At 40.3% G+C, this 23,816-nt stretch overlaps 1 protein-coding gene across 3 annotated transcripts in view; it reads left to right on the top strand.

Annotated features, from left to right (window-relative positions):
• LOC114561375 (uncharacterized) overlaps positions 1-21,118 on the top strand; it is a 170,977-nt gene extending 149,859 nt beyond the window's left edge. For 2 of the 3 annotated variants that reach the window (XR_003693345.1, XR_003693347.1), the window contains 3 exons: positions 4,462-4,533; positions 17,986-18,071; positions 20,177-21,118. The gene's annotated coding sequence lies outside the window, so the exon portion shown is untranslated. Of the gene's footprint in view, positions 1-4,461; positions 4,534-9,296; positions 9,531-17,985; positions 18,072-20,176 lie in introns of those variants that run through there. The other variant, XR_003693346.1, reaches the window with a different exon arrangement.
• The last annotated feature ends 2,698 nt before the right edge of the window (positions 21,119-23,816 follow it).

Raw genomic sequence — 23,816 nt, 5'->3', positions numbered from 1 at the left:
AGACTGTAATTCAGCTAAAGGATACAGCTTGAAACTGTGTCCCCAGTTGCCCTGCTAAAGTGTTCTTGAGCAAGGCACTGAGAATTTTCACACAAGAGATAGTGTGACTCTGATTCATTAATATATGTGCATATAAACAGTTAAATGGTGGAAAAGGCTCGACCGACATCTTGTATCTCTCTTCGTAATGACCAAATGCAACCAATAAACAACTCAATAATAAAGAAAAAATGGCTACTCATTTCCTCCAGGCTTCAGAGGAAGTGTCATCAACCTGATTACCCAACTCCTCCCGCTCTTACATACTCCATACATACCAAAGACAGCACTGGAGGGACGAGAAAGGCTCCCAGTTAATGTTTAACCAGGCTGTGTAAAGACAGAGTTAGATAGCTGAGCTTATGAGCAAATAGACTGTGTGTGTGTGTGTGTGTGTGTGTGTGTGTGTGTGTGTGTGTGTGTGTGTGTGTGTGTGTGTGTGTAAAACAATGTATGGTAATACTGCAGTTCGGAAGAAGCCGTGAAATACTGCAAAAAACATGTAACTATAATCTGACTTAATATAATAAACTGTTCTGTCCAACGTGTAGGTGTCAAAATGTTTTGTAGTACTGGTAATTCTGAAGGCTTGGGGAATTTTCTCATAACTGAAGTGAAATCTCAATTTAGTGATTGACCGTGTCATTGTTGGTATTGATAAGATAAGGCGTCATGGGGTCATAAAACCTTATCAACAGGCGGAAGAGAATGTAAAATGTATATTTAAAGTACATTTGTCAATTAGAGATCCTGCAGGAGGCCAAATATAGCTCCAAATATGATGATCACACTGCACCCCCTGTTAGGTGTGTGTGGTGCATCCATATATGCATACATGGATGTCTGCATGTGTGCTAAAAAGAGAACAAGCTATTTTTTTGGCCAAGTTGGCATTACTTGCACCGTGTGTGTGTGTGTGTGTGTGTGTGTGTGTGTGTGTGTGTGTGTGTGTGTGTGTGTGTGTGTGTGTGTGTGTGTGTGTGTGTGTGTGTGTGTGTGTGTGTGTGTGTGTGTTGGTGTGTGTTGGTGTTTTGTATAGAAAGTGCTGCGTGCAGTAGAACGGGGGATTTGGTGCCATCAGCACAGTGATGTCAGCACAGAGAGACAAACAAAGCCAGAATCCAAACCCTCTCCCAACTACCCACAATTCCCCTGGACACTGGGGGGGGCCCTGCCTGGGAACCCGCTGCCGTTAACACACACACAAACTATATAACAAGCAAACACACGGAGATACACAGAAAGTAACACACATGCAGTTGCGTTCACAAGGTCGGTTAACCACACTACACCATGCCATACCATGCCATACCATGCCATACCATGCCATACCATACCATACCATACCATACCATACCATACATACATAGATACATACATACATGTAGTTGAGGCAGCATTTACTCAAGCACACTTGTGCTGTATATGCATACATGCGCTCAACTGTGCATACATGTCCACTGACACGTACATTATAATAGTATTAATACATTCGAACATATATGCGTGGTGGCTAGAGGGGTAGAAATACATTGTATAACTGGTCATCATCAATCTTTCCTCATGTTAATTTACACCGGACAAAATCTGGGTTATTTGGTTCATACATAATGTTCCATTCTGGAAACGGTTAAGTAAATTACTTTTTTGCAAAGTTAAACCAACTATGAAGTAGTTGTAGGGAACTCTCTGTATTAACTCTGTAACAGCAGTGAGTGAGCAGTCAAATCAGAAACACACCTGTGTTTGCTTTGGGCTGGCCCTCTGCCACTCCGCACCAGCCTCAGCCCCATGCCTTGCAAATGGGGAATGACATTACTGTTATTGTATTCGTGGTGGAGTTCATATGAATATACTGTGACTGCGCTGAGGCGTTATGATAACATGTTTAGATAATATAATAGCACAGGCTGTTTGATGGAAATGCTTATCATAAGGGCCCAGGAAGTCAAGTCAAACTGCAATGGCGGACAACTTAGAGACACTGAAAACAACAACTATAAAATATCAGCTGCTTCAAATCAGAAATATCAATATTAGATTTGTATACACTGGTAGCACTGTTCTCGACAGGTTTACGGTTACCATTCTCCCGCTGCCATGACTGTTAGGTTGAGGTGACCATGTAACTGTACCCTATACATTTTCTAGTCGAGTGGCTTGGCAGTAATACTACCTTGATGTACCCATTAAGCTACATGGGAATTTAACCCTAAACAACCACTGGCTACTTAAACAGTGTTACCATACCGCGTCATACTGATGCGTTTTACACCATTTTCATATGGAGCCATGGTACCATTTCTTTATGTTTGACCTTGCCATACCCACACACTTTATAACAAAGTCTCCAGAGGAATTACATTAACATCAAAAACTCTGCAGCACTTAATTTACATCCGATGCCAACATTTAGTGCAAATGCATAAAGTAGTGTGCCATTATCTAAAGAAACAAAAAGTGAGACTTTCACATGAGATTTTATTCATTAAATTACTATACTATTATTACCATATCTGATCTTTACCTAAATTTAACCAATTGTTAACGGTAATACTGTAGTTGCAATGCACACATATAGTAAGAGCCATTTAAGTCAGGTTTCATCCAAATGTAGTGCAAATTGTAACTTAATTTCCAGAAAATTAGCAAAACAAAGTGCTAATGAATGCCTGTTTACATCCATTAATGCTTAATGCTAATGAGACTTTTAGGAGTTGGGCGCTGGTGGTATTATTGCTGCAGGCAGGTGCCATTAAACCATTGCAGAAGAAAGGGTGCAACAAGATGACATAATAAAAAGAAAACAGCAGTCAAACCTCAAATGATGGAAAACATGATGGAAATATGGCATGTTTTTTTCATGTATTAACTTAAGAAATGTTACAATCCTTTTTTATGAGACTTTTTTTTGCTTAGAATTTTCTTCATTAACCAGTTTTTTAAATAAGCAATTTAAAAATTCACTTAAAAACAGGTGGATGGAAACGCACTTATTGAACATTTAAAAACTTCCAATCACTGAATGCAACATCTGAGATTTTGTAGAATCGTCCAATATCAAGGTTGTGTCTAGTGAAAGGGTCGATCAGAGGGTGCAATTTTATTGTTAAACATTTTTAATACCATACAATAGGTACCTTGATTATGTGATTATTATTTTAACAGAACAGATAATCAGACATCAATGTAGTTAATTAATGATAAAAAAGAAGGTGTCTCCCCGAGAGATTTACAAGAAAGAAAACTTAAACGTTATTTCCGTAGTGTTGGTGACTTTTGGGTTGCTTGGTTGCATTAAAAAGTTTGGTGTGTGAATAAAACATGAATGTTGGCCCTCTTATTGTCTTAAGAAGTTTCTGTAAAACAGCCTCATGTCAGATCGCACCATGTCAGCTGGCAGCGACTATCTGAAAGAACTGTAAAGCTTTCTGTTTTAATGCTGCCATCTCCTCGTCGAACTGTTGCACAACAATTAGCAACTGTTGCTGTTTGTCTCCGCTCTTTAAATGCCCTTCTGTCCAAAACAGTAGGAGACAGACTGGGGCTGATAGTGTTTGTGGGTGTGTTTGTGTGTTGCTTTTTTTGGGCTGTGGGATGAGGGTAACTGGGCATACTGGACCAAAACAGGTCTTCATTGTGCTGCAGGAGGAAGAGCTGGGTCGTGCTGCACCCTATTCAGCCAAGTTTTGTGTGTGTGTGTGTGTGTGTGTGTGTGTGTGTGTGTGTGTGTGTGTGTCACCCCACATTATGAGGGGGTTCTTCATATTCAGATACTTGTTAGATGTGCTTAAGCCAAAGCTTCAGTTTGACACCAAAGAGTCAGCTTTCATTTTTTGCAACTAAACTTCACTGCATTGCAATAAGAGAAGGAAGTCCGTGAGTTACTAGCCTGAAGATACTTGTTGCCTGGTAACACAACTTTGTATCAGGAAGCAGTGTGAACTGTTGTGTGTGTATGTGCAGGGATCCACTGTGAACTTTTAGTCTGCAGCTTTTCACCAAGGCTGAGTGAAATCTTCAGACGCAGCCGTTCTACTTAATACATTAAAATAATAATTCTGTGGTGCTTCGTACAGCGCTGATCACCTGTTAAACTTCCTTTTCTGTTTGGGCATCACTGCACATGCTGCTTCTCCTCTGATCTTCACCTAAATCCTGCAAACAAAGCAGAAAAATATAACACAAAGAAGAAGACTAAGACGAAGATGACAAAATTAACCCCACAAGGGGAAGTTACATTTTTACACTCTGTTGTTACGGGTTACACACACAGGCCCATGCATGAGGATTTCCTTAATGACAACTTGCAGCACTGCTGTTAGGATTCAGCAACTTCTGTTGTAATATCAGCTACACAGTACAAAAATGTCACTGATCATCACTAATAATTATTTTTTTCATTTTGATTTGTTTCACCAGTGACGTAACGGGAGAGTGAAGACACGATCAAGGGACCAGAAAATGCATAAACCGGATGGAAAATGGGAACTGGTAAGTGTACACACACACACACACACACACACACACACACACACACACACACACACAGAGTGAGTCCCATAGAGAGACACAGCAATGCCCTGGAGGGTGCCAGTCATGGCCAGCTTCCGCTGCGCTCTAAATTGAGCGTGGCACAGAGTGTATGAAGTCAGCCGTCTGGAAGAGAGCCAAGCATTGTTCCTCCGAGCAGCTGGATGGTAATTACTAGAAAGAGCGAGAGAGAGAGACAGACAGAGAGAGAGAGAGGGGAGCCCTGCCACCTCACTACTGTTACTGTTGCTACTGCTTCCTCTCCTGGGTAGCATGTGTACTATTTGATCACATATATATATATATATATATATACATATACTGTACACATATATTAATTGTCCATAGTTAAGCTGCGATTAATCACACATTTTTCATCTGCTCTAAATGTACTTTAAAAGGGATACTTTTCAAGTTTTTAATGCTCTTATCAAAACGGGAGCAGACAAATGCATGTAAATGTTTATTATTGCAACAATCCAAAACTATGACAAATACTGTCTAGAATATTTTTCAGTTCACATCGACGGTACATGCAAATAACTTGTCGAAAGAACCATCTGGAAGGGCTTTGAAACTGAACTTGGCATTTAAAAGTCCCTTTTCTTTATTCATTTCTGCTCAAGGATGTTTGTTTCTCCTAGCCATCCACAACGTTACTGCTGCATCGCTTCCTGATTTCCCAAACTACGGAGCGGCCGGAGGCCCAATCACAGAACGTTTGTGCGTTGATCGCGCGTCAAAAAATGAATTGACAGAGAGAGCTGGGAGTCAACAGAGAACCCTCTCGTTGCATGTACACAGGAATTTAAAACGTTAAAACCACGCAAAGGACAGAAACAAAACGTAGAATATTGTGCAGGTAGAGGAAAGAAAAAGCCCAAGGCAGGATTATTTAATGTATAATGTAAATAATGTAATGTACAAACAAACATCTTCAACAAAAAAAAATGTGCACAGTTGTCATGGAGATGTCATAGAGGTGTTGACTGTGCCAACGCAAACCTGGCTTGTCTTCTGGTTGACCTATGTCAAAATGACAGACTGGCCACCGAAATTAGTCAAATTTAACAACTTAATCTTTCATTTACACACTCTTGTGTCACAGCGTAGGAAAGACGACAACTTGTTCGGGTCATTATATCTGTAGCAAGTGTGGCCCAATGTCGGGTGGAATTAGCAAGCTAACTTCGTTAGCTAACTAACATGAACGTTGGCCAACAGTCGCAACGGGGGCTGCTCGGTCCCTCCACTTTTTATGCAAAATGGACAATCTGTTTATCCATCTCCCGATATCCGCTGCCGCCTCTGCGGGGAGTAAAACAGATGGACCGTAGGCTCTTTGCTGCCGATGTCCCGCTGATTCGGGCATCGCTGTTTTGTTGTATGGTATCATAGCAACGACTACGACTCACAGAGCTGACGGATTATTTCCATAGACAGTATATATAGAATAGACCAACAGATCTCGTTGCTCTGGACGGTGACCGGTGAAGTGAATTAGAAGCGCTTTTCCGGTGCGCGCTGAGCGTTACTGAGCAGCCTCCAACTGAGCTTGACGACGTAGATGTTACGTGAGCAACGTGTCTGACAGTTGTAAGTCTTCTGGTAGCTGTGCCAAGAGAAATCTCAATCATTCCCAATCTTACAGAGATGAAGATCGTAGGTATATGTAAGGAGATAACATAGGCACAGGTTAATTATTGCTAACTAACATGCTAGTTAACATTAGTAATTAAACTTAAACAGCTAATGTAAGTCGAAACTGCCTGCGAGCTTCTCCTGTACTATACGGTAATTCCTCTACTATGCGACAGTAAGTCACGTGGTTATGACCCAATCGTTAGCTTATTTTTACACAAACATCTGCTACGGAGCCATAACGTGAGATACAAGGTAATGGAGCCTTTTATACATTGTTGTGTTTCTTTAGAAATAAACAATGGACAAATAGAGTCTTTAAACGCTTCAGATGTAAAGTTATTCGCTGTCAAAGTGACGTCAAAATGAATGGCAGTCAATGGAATGCTAACAGGGGGTGAGTGCTTGTTAGCATCAAAATGGCGCCATAGGAGCTACGCTTGATTATTGATTTCCTGTTGAAAAACCACTGCAGCGGAGTGGGGAGGGGCAGTTGAAGCATGCGCAGACGCTTAACCTGATCATACCCGGTTAAGGTGTATACATGGAGGAATACCCCGGTTACTGAAGGAGTTCTCTAGGTCTGTTAACCAGGTTATGAGAACTCCAGGGTAAGGTGTTTACATGGCGTTTGAGACATCGGGTTATTGCCTTAACCCGGATATAATCAGTTTTTTAAACTGCATGTGAACGCATGTGATATGTGGTTGAAAGATCCAGAAAAAGCTGGTAAGTAAACCTTGACATTCTGAAACCAAACAGAAGCCAATGCAGAGATCTGAGAACAAATTCAATGTGGTCAAATCTGTTGTTTCTTGTCACGACTTTTGATTAAGCTGTAGTGGGCCTGCAGTCGACAAGAGACTAACAATGTCAACAAAAGATGTACGTAAATGATATACAACTGAAAACAATGAGGAAACAAAACTATCTGTTGTTTTGCATTGGTATTGCTGTTGCATTACATACTAAAATATACATTTTCAAAGAATATAAATTTTACTGAAAGACTCTCTATCCTAGACTACAGTACATTTACGTTAACAAACCTACGGCAACCGAACTTCCATGTAAGTTAAAGCCTTCCCTTTTTCTCTGCATAATTACCGTGTTTTCTGCAACTCTGAGCACGTGTGTTGTTATTTAGCAATTGAAAAAAAAGACGAGAGATAGATACATAAAGATACATATGATGCTGGAGGAAGATGGAAGAAAAGAGAGGGAGAGAGGGGTGGAGAGAGCTTTGCAACCATCCAGGCCTGAGGAATGTGTCAACTCGCTGTCAACTATGTGTTGCTTTGTCATGAGACCGCAGAGCACTGGAAACACGTAAAGTTGCCTTTTTCACACCTTCGACTCCTTCCTCCCTCCCTCCTTCCTCCACCGCCCCTCTCCTCCCCCCTCTTCCCCACACTCACACAGTGGCAGCAGTAGCCAGGCCAGTGCTAGTGCAGCTGTGACCAGAACAATAGCATTCCTCAGGTTTTAAACGCCTGGCACTTAGATTCCTAACAGTCAAATTCCTGGCGGGGAGAAGCTGGGGGTTGCTATAGGACGCCGAGAGCTGTGAGACGCCTTGTAAGGAGACGTACAGCTGTAAAGCGCTGTGTGATTTGTTTTTTTTTTATGAGAAGGATGGATGGGTTCACGGGGGGAAGCTCTGTTGTTCCACCTCACGTCCTCTTTTCCTCAGATGAGACATTTCCAACATGCCGATTTCAGCAGTTTAGGTCGAGAGGCGTCCTGCTGCTTTGTCGGGGCATCATGTGTCGATAGAGGCACCTGTTAGGTCAACATGTGTGTCTTGTAATGCTTTTTTTGGTTTATGTGGGGCCGAAAACGACACAGATGTGTTGAAAACGACACATTAGTTTTAAGAGCGTTAAATGAGGTGTTAGCAAAGGAAACAAACAGGGATATGTTGTGTATGTATGACACTCAGGTGTATTCCACTTTGCATCGTCTCCTTTCTAACATTTTTATCTTTCAACCAGTGAAGAAATGGATCTTTCAACAGAGAAACAAACAAATAGGATTGTTTCTGATCCAGCTAGTTTTTTTCTTACATAAAACATTGTACACGTCTGTATACAGAAGGTTTTATAAACACTCAACAATAGTCTTTTTCCAACGAGAATGCTTTTATTTTGAAATCCTGTGGATAGGTGATTTTCAATGTTAGTCTGAGAAAATGAAAAGCACAAATGCTTGGCTTCTTACATCATGTGTGCCTCCTCTGGTGGCTTCACTGCAGCACTGAGCTGCCAAACTATCAGCCCATCTGAAATAACCCCAAAAATAATGATTCTCTCATTAACCACGCCTGTTTCACAATTTAAATATAAATGAATCTAATTTAGAAAACCTCGGCCACGATGAAGGAGACTCATTTAGAGCCAATCTAAAATTAATGAGGGCATCTAGAGAGAGAGAGAGAGAGAGAGTGGAGAGGGACCCTGCGTGGCTTAACAGATACCGGAGTTAACAAGCTACTGTACTTTAAACACTGGAAAATCCCCATTAATTTTAAAGTTAACGCACTACTGTACTCTGAATGCTGGCAAAAGAGCTTTAATGTTAGTTCAAACACATCACAGCGACATCTTCACACTGACTCTTGGCCTCTAGCTGTCAAACTACTTCATGTTGGCGTAAGCCTGCATTTATCAGACTCTGCCTGGTCAAACAGAATTATAATTTCCTGGACATTTTTTTTTAATACAATGGCACATGAATATCTTTTTGCATATGTGCAGGAATCATCCCTGACACCTTAATGTTGTCAGATTTACATTCACAGTTAAACATCAATGTCCTGTATAGAATTAGAGAGCTGCAAGTTCCGCATGGTGGATTCTGCTTCAGTAAAACTTCCAAATAATTTATTTTCATTTACATATGGCAGGAAGAGTGACACATGCACACATTTCCTAATTTCCAGGCTTTCCAATGTTCGAAACTATATGGAAAACCTATATATTTCAAAAAATAAAATAAAACGTATGTCTCCCACCTAATTTTTCACACTGCAAGTTTTCGCATTAATCTTCTTATTCTGTTCTCTTTAAACAACTCATTTTCAGCGCCTTTCCCTCAGCGGCCATCCGAGTGGCTGCAACAGATGCCAGCCGGCTCCCACAGTGACTGTTTGGTTTTGCAGGTTTAATTCCCGATGGGTTTGGGTCCAGAGTGATTAGGCTGAGCCCTAAAGGCCAGCAGGCTTGTCAGGTGTCTCCACACATTAACGTTGTTCTGCTCACACCCTGAACCGACAGCACAGCGAGGCAGAGGGGGAAAGAGAAACACTGATCTGGCGTGGTGGGAGGCACAGAGGGATGGAGAGAAATTGTATTGTTCATGTATTAAATGAGACTTAAAAAGAAGTTTTCTATGAGTTTGTATTAACTGTTACATTTAGGGGAGCCCTTTAAATTCAGTAGGATATCAGTGCTGTTTAAAAGGTTAAATGACAGTACTTATACCCCATTTACACGTACATGGTTATTTTGAAAAACGGAGACATTTCCCTTCGTTTGTGCCCTTCGTTTAAAGGGAGAATTTGCCTCTGAAAACGAGTCTTTCTAAAAACTCCGGCCAGAGTGGAGATTTTTGAAAACTTTGTTTGCACGTTTGCATGTAAACTGAGACAAACAGAGGTTTAGGCAGCCAAGGAAGTGAGGAATTGAAGAGAGAGGAAGTGATTCGTTGCTGTTGTTGCTATTTTCGGGCAATTTTCGGCTTCTCGTTACACTGCCACCTACAGGTTTGGCGTGCTCTTGACGGCATTGACGGCATATATACACGGGTACGTGTAGACAAACACTTTTCTGAAAACTGACAGCTGTGCACGATGTTATTTTTGAAAACGGAGAGGTTGAAATGTCCGTTTATGAAAATAGCCGGCCACGTGTAAACGTAGCATTAGAGGAAAGAAACCATTGATGTCCTATTGTTGAATCATAACTCAAAGTACAATAGGACATTAAACTTGGGACATACTTTAACAATTTATTTTTTTACAGTTTGTGTTGAAAGAGTGTTAAAAGTTGTACACAAGTTAGAAAGGACAATAATGAGAATCTTTTCATTCTAAAATTTAGAATGAAAAGATTCTCATTATTGTCCTTTCTAACTTCTAACAAATCCTTTTAGTTTATTTAGAATCTAAATAAACTAAAAGGATTTGTTTTTCTCAGTTAGGAATCTGATTTCTAGTCTTGTACATTTAAAAAATCTGTGGTAGTATTGGTTTGAATTGGTATAAATCTTAAAACGACACCATCTTCCAGGAAGTAAAATAAAAAGGCTTTTATATTAAAATGCAAGAACATGAAAAACATTGTGGAAGTTTAGATGCTTTTTTCCCTCTTTCTGATGACTTTTAGTTCCAGATCTTTTCTGCTAGTAAAAGCAACAGACTCATGGATGCTACCTCAACATTTTCTCTAGCCTTTAACCCTAAAGCCAGCTGAGTAACAACACAGCCGACTTTTCCCTGCTGGATTCAAATAAACTTGCATTGTGTCTGTGCACAAACAACTTCCTGCATGCAGACGTGCAGCTTGTTAACGGGGGGCGGGCGACCAAAAACAGAAAGAGAAAAAACTCTTCCTGCTTCTGACCTCCAACCCTATCCTACCCCACCCACACCCACCGCTTACACAGCATGGTGCAAGCTATAGGAGGGGGAAGAAGGAGGTGGGGAGATGGCGTTAGGCTTTAGTGTGTGTGTGTGTGTGTGTGTGTGTGTGTGTGTGTGTGGGTGATGCTAGGTTTTCAAGTAGGGGGGAAACTTATGTCCTGGTCTGAGGTCTGAGGGAGTTGAGGAATAAAGTGGAGGAGGGGAGATGAGAACCTGCTGAGAGGGCAGTCTATATACACTCCTCCTCCTTCCTGCTATACCTCTCCCTCCATCCCTCGCCTCTTTAAACCCTCCTCCCCCTATGTCTCCATCCATGGGGGTAAAGTACATTACATGCTTGCTAATCAAAGTTCCATTACAAGTTTGGAGGGAATAAAGCAAGAAACTCAAGTCTTCTTTTTTCCTCTTTCTACCTAGTTCAGTGTCTCCTTCACTCCCTGCTTCACCAAAACTCTCTTCACTCTTTAACAGTGTGTAGCCTTACTAAGTGTTACTGCAGCCATGACATGCTGGGGATATACCAGTGACTTGGTAACATGAAATGCCAAAATCATTTAAAAAGCAACACCATAGTTTTTTTTCCTGAATAATTATAAAAATACAAGAACCCAGAATATCAGGGTCACAGCACTTTGATCAAGACAAACATAATTTGAATGGATTTACAGCCCCAGTTATTGCAAAGGCTGTTATAATGGTCCCCATGATGGCACTTTGCAGCAACAAGTCTGACAGTTGCACAAATTGTAAAAGAAGTTTGAACAACTTGACAGGTTCATGGAAATTGTGGCAGTCTGTCATAACTAAAATGTGCTCGATTGGCCCTCAAAGTCAGAATTCCAAGTAGGAAACCCTTATTTCAATTTGAAGCGTCTTCTCCATTTTTCTTTTAAATGCAACACATGCTTGACACCTAAGTGTTTGTTTTTCCAGTAGTGTGGTTAGAAAATAGGTAATTCTTCCAAAGGCTGATTGTAGAAACGGCAACAATTTCATTTAAATCCAAAGAATTTGTCCACTTAGGCACCAAAAGAGAAACATACCTGCACATGAAATATGAAATACTAATAGAAATGGCAACAAGAAAGCAGTGGCAGGCATTTTTATTTTTGGTGTGCATGTTTCCCAACAAACATTTATGGTATAGAGGTGTGTGTACCCCACAAAGCAAATTTCATGCAACCTAATAAGCATATGAGATACAGTATGTTGTGTGCAAGATGCAAGATATTTGGGTGTTGGAAGAGGAAACCTTATGGGTTTTTCAAAGGGGGAAGGGTAACTCCGTAACTCAGCTGAAAGTTTGGCATTATCTCCAAAATCATTAGGGCTAGCTTTCATCAAGTGGCAGCAAAATCACATATCAGCTAAGTCATTATAGTCAAACATGGAAACGAGGGCATGGAGTGACTGCCTTTGATTCTACCCCTGTCTAGTTTCATACTAGATTATGATTTACAAGTCACTATAAGCCAAACTAACAGAAGCTCACGTGGAATACTGGGCTGACTTGAATAAGCTACAAAAGCCCCTTCAGAGCTCTGTGGTCTGCTAACCATACAGGGGATCAGAGGATGAGGTCTGCACAATACCACCGTGACACACACTGGATCCACTGTACACAATATCTGGACTTACATATTGAAACTGATACACATACGAATACAAAAGACATAGCAGAGACAGTCTTACAGGGGTAATTAGCCATGAAACCTACCAACGCTCAATTACTAATTTTTAAGAGCATGAGCTGTCCTGGCATAAACAGGCAGCTTTTGAAATATAGTGTCATGTTTTTTTGTTGTCCGTCATATGATCAATTATTGTTTTGTATAAGCTACATGTTAGTGCCAGTTGAAAACGTACTGCTTATAACACTTCCTGCCCACTGAGGCAGTGATAGACAACTGTATTATTTACCAACCGAAAAAGCAAAAAAGAAGAGGTTTAGCTGTTATTTGATACTAATAATAATCATGATTTAATAGCCTCCTTTCTTCCTCTTCCTCTTCTGTTGGTAATTGGTTTTAGTGGACACTTCTGTTACGTGTAGCAGGGAGGAGTAGGGAACGGCGGACCCAAAGTGCAGAGAGAGCAGGCAGGCAGGCAGGCAAACGTTGAATTGGAGGATTTAATGAAAACAAAAAGCAGCATTACAAAGACTGGAAAACTCACAAAAAATAAACTGAAAAAACAAAGCAGGCAAACTGGAGGCACAAACACAAGGCACAGGGAGCACAAGGGCATGGCTACAAAACGATCTGACAAAGACAAGAACACAGAGGCCATGAGGTGATGGGTAAATCAGAAACAGGTGAGAGAACAGGTGAAGCACATCAGGGCAGGGCAGGACAATCAACAAAGGCAGGAGACAGAAAGCAAAGCTAGACATGACAAGACAGAAGACCAGACTATCAAAATAAAACAGGAAGCAGGACAAACAGACAAAACATGACATAACCTAAACAGACACTTGACACAACACTAGGCAACACAAGGGATAACAGAGAACACAGGAATAAACCAAAACACACAAGACACAGAACAGAGTACATCAACACAACAGGGAAACGAAAAGGTACAGAAAGTGCAGACACAAAACACTGAAACCATAACAACTTCTATGAGTGTAGATTGTTCAGGGGATTATGGTCGGGGAAGCCTTAAATCACCACTAATTATCATCTATTTCTACACACACACAATTCTCATCTTGCCCTCCATGCACCAAACTCAAGAGCTTTAATAGATGTTTTAAGGTCGTAGACGTTTTGTCACCTTTAGCCAGTGGAAATTCTTCACAGCACTGGTTTGTTTTTAGTCATTATTACTTTCTCCTTCAGCTCCATGTTGGGTTTTCAGTGCAGGTATTCAGGTTAAAGCTGTTTCTTTTTAAAGCTATTCGCATAAACTTGTTTTGAGAAACTTGTATTTTGCTGCAGTTGCTGCTACAGCTTTTGGTAATCATACTGTAAGGGTGCTGGAAGGGAGACTTTGACTACGTGTCAAAACTCAGACTTTAAACAAGCAGTGCAGATTTAATCTTTTTTTGCGGTGTTGAACTTTAGTAGTGGATCTAAATGTAGTTCCTACTTCCTCTGGTTGTAACAGGAGTTCCTGAAAAGGTCCCTGGGTCCCCTGGTGATGTTACCCTACTAGTGTACATTTGTTTTGGGCCTTGGACAAGGTGTACAATCATGTCTCTAAGATTTCTGGAAATAGTAATAAACATAAGTAGCAACCTCATGTCCTGCAACATGAATATAGGTCAGTAGTAAATTGACAAACCTGTGTGATAACTCAGGTGACGGAAGTAAAGTAATGAGGGAGGGGAGACTGACAGAGAGAGAGAGAGAGAGAGAGAGGGAGAGGGAGAGAGAGAGAGAGAGAGAGATGTGGATGTTCTCGGTCCCACACTGAAATCTGAGATACAAGTGTAGCTGTTGACTGAAGAGTGTGTGTGTGTGTGTGTGTGTGTGTGTGTGTGTGTGTGTGTGTGTGTGTGTGTGTGTGTAGATGAGCGATGAACAGACAACGCTTGTCCTTGAGTCAAAGAGCTCCAGTGGCTAAAACCCCATCGGGCACCCAGACACACACACGGACAGGTGATACATCATGGATGTGAGAAGGAGGGGAAACTGGGAAGAGAGAGAGAGAGAGTGAAAAGAAGGGATGGACAGATGAGAAGGAGGTGAAGTGGAGGAGGAGGAGGAGTAGTGGTAGAGAACTGGAGGGAGCGTGGGGGGGGGGACCCAGCTGGTGACAGAGGGGAGCAATAAAGAGCAACGGACAGTTCACTTAGTCCAGCTCGTTCATGTATTTAACGGTGAAACAGATTCAACTCTCAGAGAGCTACTCCTTCACTTTCCATTGTTGTACTATTCAATTCAATTCATTTCAATCTCGAGACACTTTACGGATAGAGGAGGTCTAGACCACACTCTATAATTTCCAAAGCCCCAACAATTCCATTAATTCCCTCAAGAGCAAGCATTAACAGTGGCTATTGCAATGCTTGTCAGCTCTCGTTGCTGTTGAACCACCAAACAGTTTTCCATGTACAGTAATGTTGTCCTTTGACTTTCTGTTGATACTGAAGATATGTCTGTCATGTCAAGGGGAAAACATTTTTGACTCAGCTTTATTGTCCCAATGCAGCCAGGTCAAACACAGGAGACATGCAGACTTGAACATTAAAAACACATAATTAAAAATACAGTATGTAAAACGCAAGCTAAAACCCACCAGAGAAGCTCACATAAACGAGCATAACATCGTCATCCAACAATTTTAAAGGGAGGACTACTCATCATCTGAAGAATGTCAACGCTTGATGACGTGGGAGACTAAATCATTTCTCAACCTGTTTGACCTGGTCTTCGGTAATCTCTGTCCTGAGGGGAGAAGCTCAAACTTTAAAAAAATTTTCACATATCACCCTCAAATTATGAACCCCCCCCCACCCCCTACTCATTTTTGCCTTCAATTTACTCCCCTTCTTATTTGTTCCATACCCACAGATTACTTTATTTGTTTGCTGCAATAAAAAAATCAGATATCAATCATCTCGAAATACTCAACCAACTATATAACAATTTAAAGGACTTTTTTTTTTTATTTGAAAATGTCACTAATTCAGAAAGTCCAAACTGGAAACTTTCAGCTACATTCGATGGCCTTCTAAATAGACTCTGCTCAGTTGTCATGGTGTTTGCAGACTATATTTTAATGGATATGTACAGAATAGTAGTTGTAAGTTTGAAACCTGAATTGAAAGATCATGTACATACAGTTTATATCCAGCACAATACAATAATTCACGAGAAGTAATTAACTGCTTATTTGAAAGCAGCTACCGGTGGATGACAACAACTGCTCCGAAATCACACAAAAAGCAAAGAAGTAAAAATGATTTATCAAGGTGAATATCATTTTAAAAGCTCTGCTTGCTAAGTACGTATTGGCAACACAAAACGGCATCAAGAAGCAACTTTTACTTTTGATAATGTTAATACCCAGCAATCCTGTAACCTAACCTTCTCATTTAGCAAAAGTTCTCGCTAAATGCTTTTTAGAAGACTTTTTGAGTATCCAGTAACTTTCAGTATTTCCATTATTTTTTTTAAAACATGGCAGTGTAGCTTAAAGTCTTGGCGAGATGAGATGGGGGGAGGAAGGAAGTGATGGACAGCTAGAGGGAGGGAAAGAGAGAAGGGGGGGATGAAGGGATGAGGGAGGTGTATAGTGCAGCAGAAACTTCCCATGCTGGCCTCCCAGTGTGGCTACGTAATGAGGGCAAGGGACACAGACACACACACACACACACACACACACACACACACACTCACAGACACACACTCGGGGCTGAGCATGGCCCCACGGCTGATTAGCGGCACACAAAGGCCCCAAACAGAAGTAGCAGAGGACGCACAATGGGAGCAGGGCCTCAAGGCGTGGTTTACTTCTGCCCTGAGGGAGGGGGCGAGAGAGGTAGAGAGACAGCAAGAGACGAGGGAAAGAAAGAGAGAGAGGGTCCCACTGAGCTGGACTGGCAAATGAAGGGGAGGGAGGGAGGGTTGGAGGGGAGGCGAGTGGAGAGGGTTCGGTGGGGTTAGAAAAGTGACAGAAGCAGAGAGGAGTTTTCTTTTTGTCCTGATAAAGACGTGCTGGGTTTCTACTGAGTTCTATTTGCAGCGACTGTTGCATCAGGAAACCAGATGAATGGGTCAGCGTCACGGCTGTCTGTTCACTCTCCATCCCAGGGTCCCATCCACCTGTTCTGAAGCACATTCACAGACATTAAAGAATATATATATATATATATATATATATATATATATATATATATATATATATATATATATATATGTATGTATAATTATTATTGTTATTAGGCATTAGGGGTTGAGGCAATTAATGCAGATGGGTGCGATTTACTTGGAGAAACGTATGTTCTGATATCTGCTTCAACCTTCTTACTATGTCTGGCAGTGTAGGAAAGACTTCAGCATATCGCTCCCAGACATTATCCCATGCATGCACTTCACCACAAAACCCCCACATAAAAAATAAATAAAAGAAGCAGCAGCCATGAATGTCACATGGTGTGAGGACAAATTAAATTCATGAAAATAACATGAGGTGCCAGAGCCAGCAATGCAACGCCACAATTCACCAGGGTTTGGTGCTTCTTTTAATTATGTAATCTTGTTTTGCACACTCATTTCCTTACAATTGGCAGAACATTTGGATTAAAAACATACTCATGATTCACACTGTATCAGTGTATTCATTTAAGTACTGACCCAATCTACTTTATAAGGCATAGAATAGGATAAACAGTGACAGTGAAATAATTTTTATTCCACAATCGCTCCTCTATGGTATATGGACACAAGAATAGAATATAAATGAATTGCGAATAGAGAAATTAATCTAATAGAATATGAAGATAGCTTGGCAAGACATTGACATCAACCTTTTAAGACCCAGCGTGTAGGCACCATTACTGTCTACACCAGTTACTTCTGCCACTACATGCTTATCAGACAGATATTCGGCAATAATCTCCACATAGTAATATTGAGTAGGCGAGATATATATATATATATATATATATATATATATATATATATATATATTTTTTTTTTTTTTTATTTACTTACCCTGGGCAGTAGTGAAATGTAACTAAGTACATTTACTGAAGTACTGCACTTAAGTACGTTTGTCTCTGAAGTAAAGGCTGGACTACAATAGAGCTGTTTGGAGCAGTTTGTGAACAGTGTTTTCTGTTGGAGATGGTAAGTCCCTTTGGGGTGGACTTTGGGCTTTTTCACTATTTAAACCTATAACATGCACAAAAAGATATATGACACAATAAAGGAAAGGGAAAAAGCCAAAAAGCATAATATGAGCACTTTAAGTTTAAAGCTATGATGAACATAGACGGGATTGCAGCACAAGACCTGTAATTTTTTTAATGAATATGGTATGAGTTATTGCTACCACTGTACATGTTGAGGGCTTTAAAATCATCCCAGTGGCTCTTTGCATAGATTACTATCTACATATTTATACAGAGAATGAATATTATATGGCAACGACTAATGAACACGGCCTTCTTTTCACAGAGGAGCAGCGGTTGCTGTAATCTCCGCTGTTCAATTAGCAGCGCTGACCGGGACGCCAGCTACACTTCATTAACAGGGAGGGGAAGGTATGGAATTAACCTCTTTCTGTGTTTCTTCTCTTCTCTATCCGATCTATCTTAGCAGCAGAAAAATGAAACTATTCCAAATTAGTTTCTCTGTATCAGTTAAAACATGATTTCCTCTTATTTTACCTTTTAAAGTGGCAGCTTCTGGAATATTTAGGAAGAGCAACAGAAGGAAAGAGTGGAAAACATTGGGGGATGGGGGAATAAATCCACAAGACAATTTAGCTTTTCCTGTTTTTCCAATTACTTAATGCTATTTAAATACACCAGAGCTGACACACACACACACACACACACACACTCTAATGGGCCTCAGCAATGGAGAGGCTCCTGAAATAAGTCACGCAGTAATTGTATTTGATAAATCATAAAGGGAGCCCATCAGAGGAAAGCTAGCTGTAATAAAATGATAAAATAGACAATTATGAAAAAAATCCCTGGCCTTTAATTTCCTAAACAGACTCTGGAGAGAGGCTTTTTGAAGCCGGAGTGATTTGACGAGATGCTCAAGATGTTATTTCCCTCCGCTTTGAAACTTTGAATCACAGCACAGGCCTCTTAATGGTTGTAACATTAGCAAAAATCCACAGATCCCCACTCACTGCTCATTTAGTTTCATATGATATGAGATATGTCCAGCAGTGAACTCCTTTGCTACAAAGTGAGCTCCATCTTGATTACTTTTTAAATTGGGACTTTGGTTTCTTTGCTTAAGAAGTCTCTTGCCCCTAACATATTCAATTATGCTGACCAACGGTCGTTGACTTACAGTATAGATATGTGTTGATAGTTGGACACTTTGGGAAATACACCTGTGTGCTTCTTTCTTGCAAATATGAAGCTCCTGTACAGCCAGCAAGCAGTCCAAATGTAACAAAAGCTGCCTGCACCTCTAAAGATCACATCTTGTTTGTTTAATCCATACAAAAACTCGAGTGCATAAACAACAATTTGTGGTTTCACGGTGCGATACTATTTCTTGGCCGAGCGTGACTTCCTACTGTCTTGTCATCACTGCCTTGTTGCCAGCTAAGCAGCAGAGGCTCCAGGAAGAGTGGTATTTAATCTAACTCAAACTATCCCTTTAAGTTACTTTTGAATTACAGTCCTTTTCCATGAGGTGTTCATATTATTTTGTCAACCTCCTGTATTATCATATCCATCTACTTCTAATATGATTTAGTTCATATGATAATATATTAATAAATCATATATGAATAACAATAAATGATCACAGTTACACGTACAGTACGTGTATTTCAAAAAAGCTGATGTCACAACCATTCACATGGAGGTAATAAATGACCATACCGATTTAGTTATTTAAAAAAGAAAATATTTTCAATGATATTTCTTATATAGACACGTATTGGTAGTCAAGTCTTGTATAACGGTGATAAAAACTTCACTAAGAAAGCTCACACACTCACTATTGTCACAAGATCACATTAGCTCTTTGAGGCACCGTTTTCTTTTTCACGGTTGTGTAAAAATCACTTTCCTCACTGTGGTTCTTCTGGCTGAGACAGCCATGACGGTGTGAGATCGGCACCACAAAGAGTTAAAAGAAAAATCAGATCTCTTGGTTCCTGGTGTAAATGCAGTCAGACTGTGTGTAGTGAAGGTGATGCTGTGTAAAATAACATGGAAAAGGTGATTTTCCACTGTAGTGAGGTTTCCACACTGCGTTTCCCCCAGGCAGCAGCAGAGACATGATTGAATTGTGTGTGTGTGTGTGTGTGTGTGTGTGTGTGTGTATGTATGTGTGTGTGTGTGTGTGTGTGTGTGTGTGAGAGTGTGTGTGTGTGTGAGTGAGTGAGTGAGAAAGAGTGTGTGAGAGGACAATGATTTGACATACACCTCATCCTTTTGCTGTATCTTCATTGGTTTGTAATGTTTTTTTTTTCTGAATTAAAGTATTAATGTTGTTTCAAATTGAACATTTTTACAAATGCAAACATCACTTTTCCCCCTTTATTCCTGAAAGAATTGACTTTCTGGAGATGTGAGATTTTCATATTACAGCAGTGTGATTACACAAGAGTTATTACACTTCTTTGTCTCAACGACACACACACTAATGTTGCTTCTCTGTCTCCCTGTAGGTGAAACATCAAGCCAGTAGGAGTACATGAGATGGGGAGTAAATGAGAGCTTGCTGTCAGTAGTGTGAGCCATTTCCAGGTGAAGCAAACTGAATTAAACTGAACTGATCTGAACTGGAATGACCTGAAAACTGAACTGAACTGAAACGAAAGCTTCCTCCGGACAGGACACACGGCTCTCTGAGCTTTCGGAAAAAGAATGTTCATGCAGAGGAAAGCCTTGAAATAATACAGACGAAAGCCTGCTGTCATGCATGTTTTGTTGTCTCCTGTTAATTCACATTTACATTATGTTGTATGACATCAATTTGACCTAATTTAATTATGAAACAGTACAATTTCAGCTTTCTCTTGTGTGCACATGGTCCGTTTTATCTTATTTTCTTAATTTATCATAAACACAAGGCAACTTTTATTTCACTGTCTATTAAGTTTATTTCTGGTTTTTTTTGTGTAACTATGTATGTTCATATATCTATATGAGGGATAATCATGGATTTAAGTCTTACAGACGCTATAATTAATATTTTAACAATGTGAAAACGATGTTACAATGTGAACGGAGTCTCTTGTTGTGATGAAGCTTCAGAGAAATGTCTCCTGAATCTTCATCTCCTCTCAGCTTTATGCTGCATTCACATGCATCCAGGCAGATGGGCACGACAAGACGAAAACACGCATGGCAAAACGTTGCTATGGTGATGTATTGTTTACAAAGAATGGGATAAAATATATAAAAATTATTTTGTGTCTATTTAGAAATGCATGTGGTTTCTTGTAACATCAACGGTACAATTCAAGTTCTAATCAGATCATTTGGCTACTAGCTCAGCGTTGTCCAGATAGTGGTTTCTCCTCGTGTGAGGGAGCTACGCAACATCGGGTTCTTAAAGGTCCAGTGTGTAACGTCTTTAGTTGTTATTTATCAAAATCTGTGTTGCCCGTTCACAAACTTGTCCTTTTTCATGACTATTTACCCCCACCATCAATTCCAAGTATTCCTATTGGCTGCCATTTGCATTTGCATGAACTGGGGTAGACGCTCCATATTCATGCTCCATCTTGAAATACGTTAGCCAGTAAGGGACATACAGGACGTACTGCTTTCCCACACACACTACAGAAATTCCCACACCTTGGACCTTTAATTCCATCACGGAGGATGGCAAACAGTTAAATATTTTAACTTTGGACAGCAATGCCATCGACCGTTACCAGGATTCTCTGCCGGCCTCAATTACTTTTACCGCCCTGCTCTCGTTCACAAGCAATTGTTTGCTAACATAACTTAAAAGTTGATAATATCAATGTTGTGTTTCCGCTGTCTCCAAGTGGCCATAAAAAAAACACAGTGGGTTTTCTCACACAGGGTTTCCCACGAGTCTTTCTAAAAAGCTGAAACATGTTTCTGAGGCTTATAAATATAGCTCCTTGACATTTTATACACATGTAATAAAGATTAGATGCCTGCAGTTTAAGCCTTAATGGGAGTTCTGACAGCATGTTTCTTTTATTACTATCTGGAATGTGAAAAATGTGAATAAAGGTTTCGGTTTGGGTTTATCTTTAGATGTGTGCTTCAGACAAACCAATACACTCAAGCAAGTGTCGTTCTCTGCACATCTCTACACACACACACACACACACACACACACACACACACTCACTCATGAACACAGAGAACAGTAGCCCCTGGCTATCTGCAGCAGTGAGTGTAAATGATCGCATAGCTGTGGTCATAACTCACAGCCATACAGGCTACTGATGGAAGCTGACACCCAATGTCTCTATCTACGTGTGTGTGTGTGTGTGTGTGTGTGTGTGTGTGTGTGTGTGAGAGAGAGAGAGAGAAAGAGAGTGTGTGTCATTTTAGACTCTTCATGTCGCTTCCCTTCTGTCCTTCCTCTCGTCTTCCTCCTCCACCCTATCTTCGATGCCTCGGGTGGTGAAACTGACAGACCAACACCCACCAGCCCGCCTTTTCCCTTCACCCACACATACACACACACACACACACACACACACACACACACACACACACACACACACACACACACACACAATTACAATTGTTTGCCCACTCTAGAACCCCATTAGTGTGTTTAACCTTATTGATTAGGTCTTGTCTATTGATGCAAATGAGGGTGATCCATCACTGATATCTCTGTTTACGGGGCGGAGATGAGTTGATATTGATTGATGGACAGATTAATCAGTAAGCGTGGTGAAGTGAAGAGCATGGACACACAAACACATTTCGTGACAATGGCTGTATTTTCGCTATATGCTAAAAACTAATTTAAACGAAACAGACCTTTTTTTTTCCGCGTACTTGTTTTTTACTTACTTTCAAGTTTAAGAGCATTCACTTTTTGAATATAGAAGTTCATCTGTTTAGGACAGTGTAGCTATTTCTTTTTCTTTGAGAAGTGTAGAAGGCAGTGATCTCCTGTATTTACTGTAATCACACTGATGTCTCATCATACTCATGTCACATGTCACACGCCATGCTTAAAAGACAAAACAAATATATTATCCTGTCAGATTGTACCATAAGAAGTGTGTGTTACTGCATGCATGGCAGCTACTGTAATGGCAGAGAGGTGGAGGTGGCTCAGAGGCTTGTCATAGAGCATGTGAACACACACACACACATACACACACACTGTAATTGAAAACCTACTCCTTTAACATTGTGAAAACGCCCTTAAGCCCTCTGGAATAGCCTACTCTTTCTCTCTCTCTCTCTCTCAGTCTCACAAACACACACACACACACACACACACACACACACACACACACAGCAAACGAGATTGAGAAATGTTCTAGCATTATTACAATTTAGATACAAGGTCAGTGAGAAGGCATCTGTCTTCTTACTCCTCTCTCTTTCTCTCTCTCTCTCTCTCTCTCTCTCGGACAGACGGACGCACAGACTGCATTTAGCTGAGCTGTCTTTATAATGAAACTCTTAATTTGCCACTTACGATTCCACTTCACATAAATTATAAACACTGTATGACAATGTCATATATATGTCTGTTAGTTTCAACACTAGAGCTATAGGGACTGCACATCACGGTTCCATAAAATTGTAATAAATCCGATATATAGGCCATGTCTTTATCAAAAAAATATAAAATAAAAGTCACAACATTTATTTGTCATCTTTAGTTATGTTGCAGATTAAGATTATACATACAAAACCTGTGATGATAATGGACCTCCACAGGCTGCAACAGCACAGGCTGCTGAACAGTAAAATACTACTTACACTTGCTAATGCATCAGTAATAATAACACACCAACAATTATATGTCATAGTATTCAACTCACATGGGCTGTTTATCAGCTTCATGAGTACTACTTTTGATACTTTGAGTTACATTGTGCTAATAGGACTTACTTACATTTACTTTGGTAATATTTTAAACACAGGACTTTTGTATTGCTGCTTTACATTAGTAAAGGATTAGTACCACCTGTGCTTTTCTTACCATGCCAAGTCAGAACTGCTGCTGTGAAAAAGACTTACTGTACTTAAATACAGTAAATGTACTTTGTGTTACTTTTCACTATAAAAAACTGGCAATATATTACAAGCTTAACTGATGAAAGAAAATTGGGGGAATTGTGTTCA

The sequence above is a fragment of the Perca flavescens genome, chromosome 9 (genome assembly GCF_004354835.1).
Source record: "Perca flavescens isolate YP-PL-M2 chromosome 9, PFLA_1.0, whole genome shotgun sequence".
Taxonomy (NCBI): Eukaryota; Metazoa; Chordata; class Actinopteri; order Perciformes; family Percidae; genus Perca; species Perca flavescens.
This window is presented reverse-complemented; position numbering and strand designations above follow the sequence as displayed.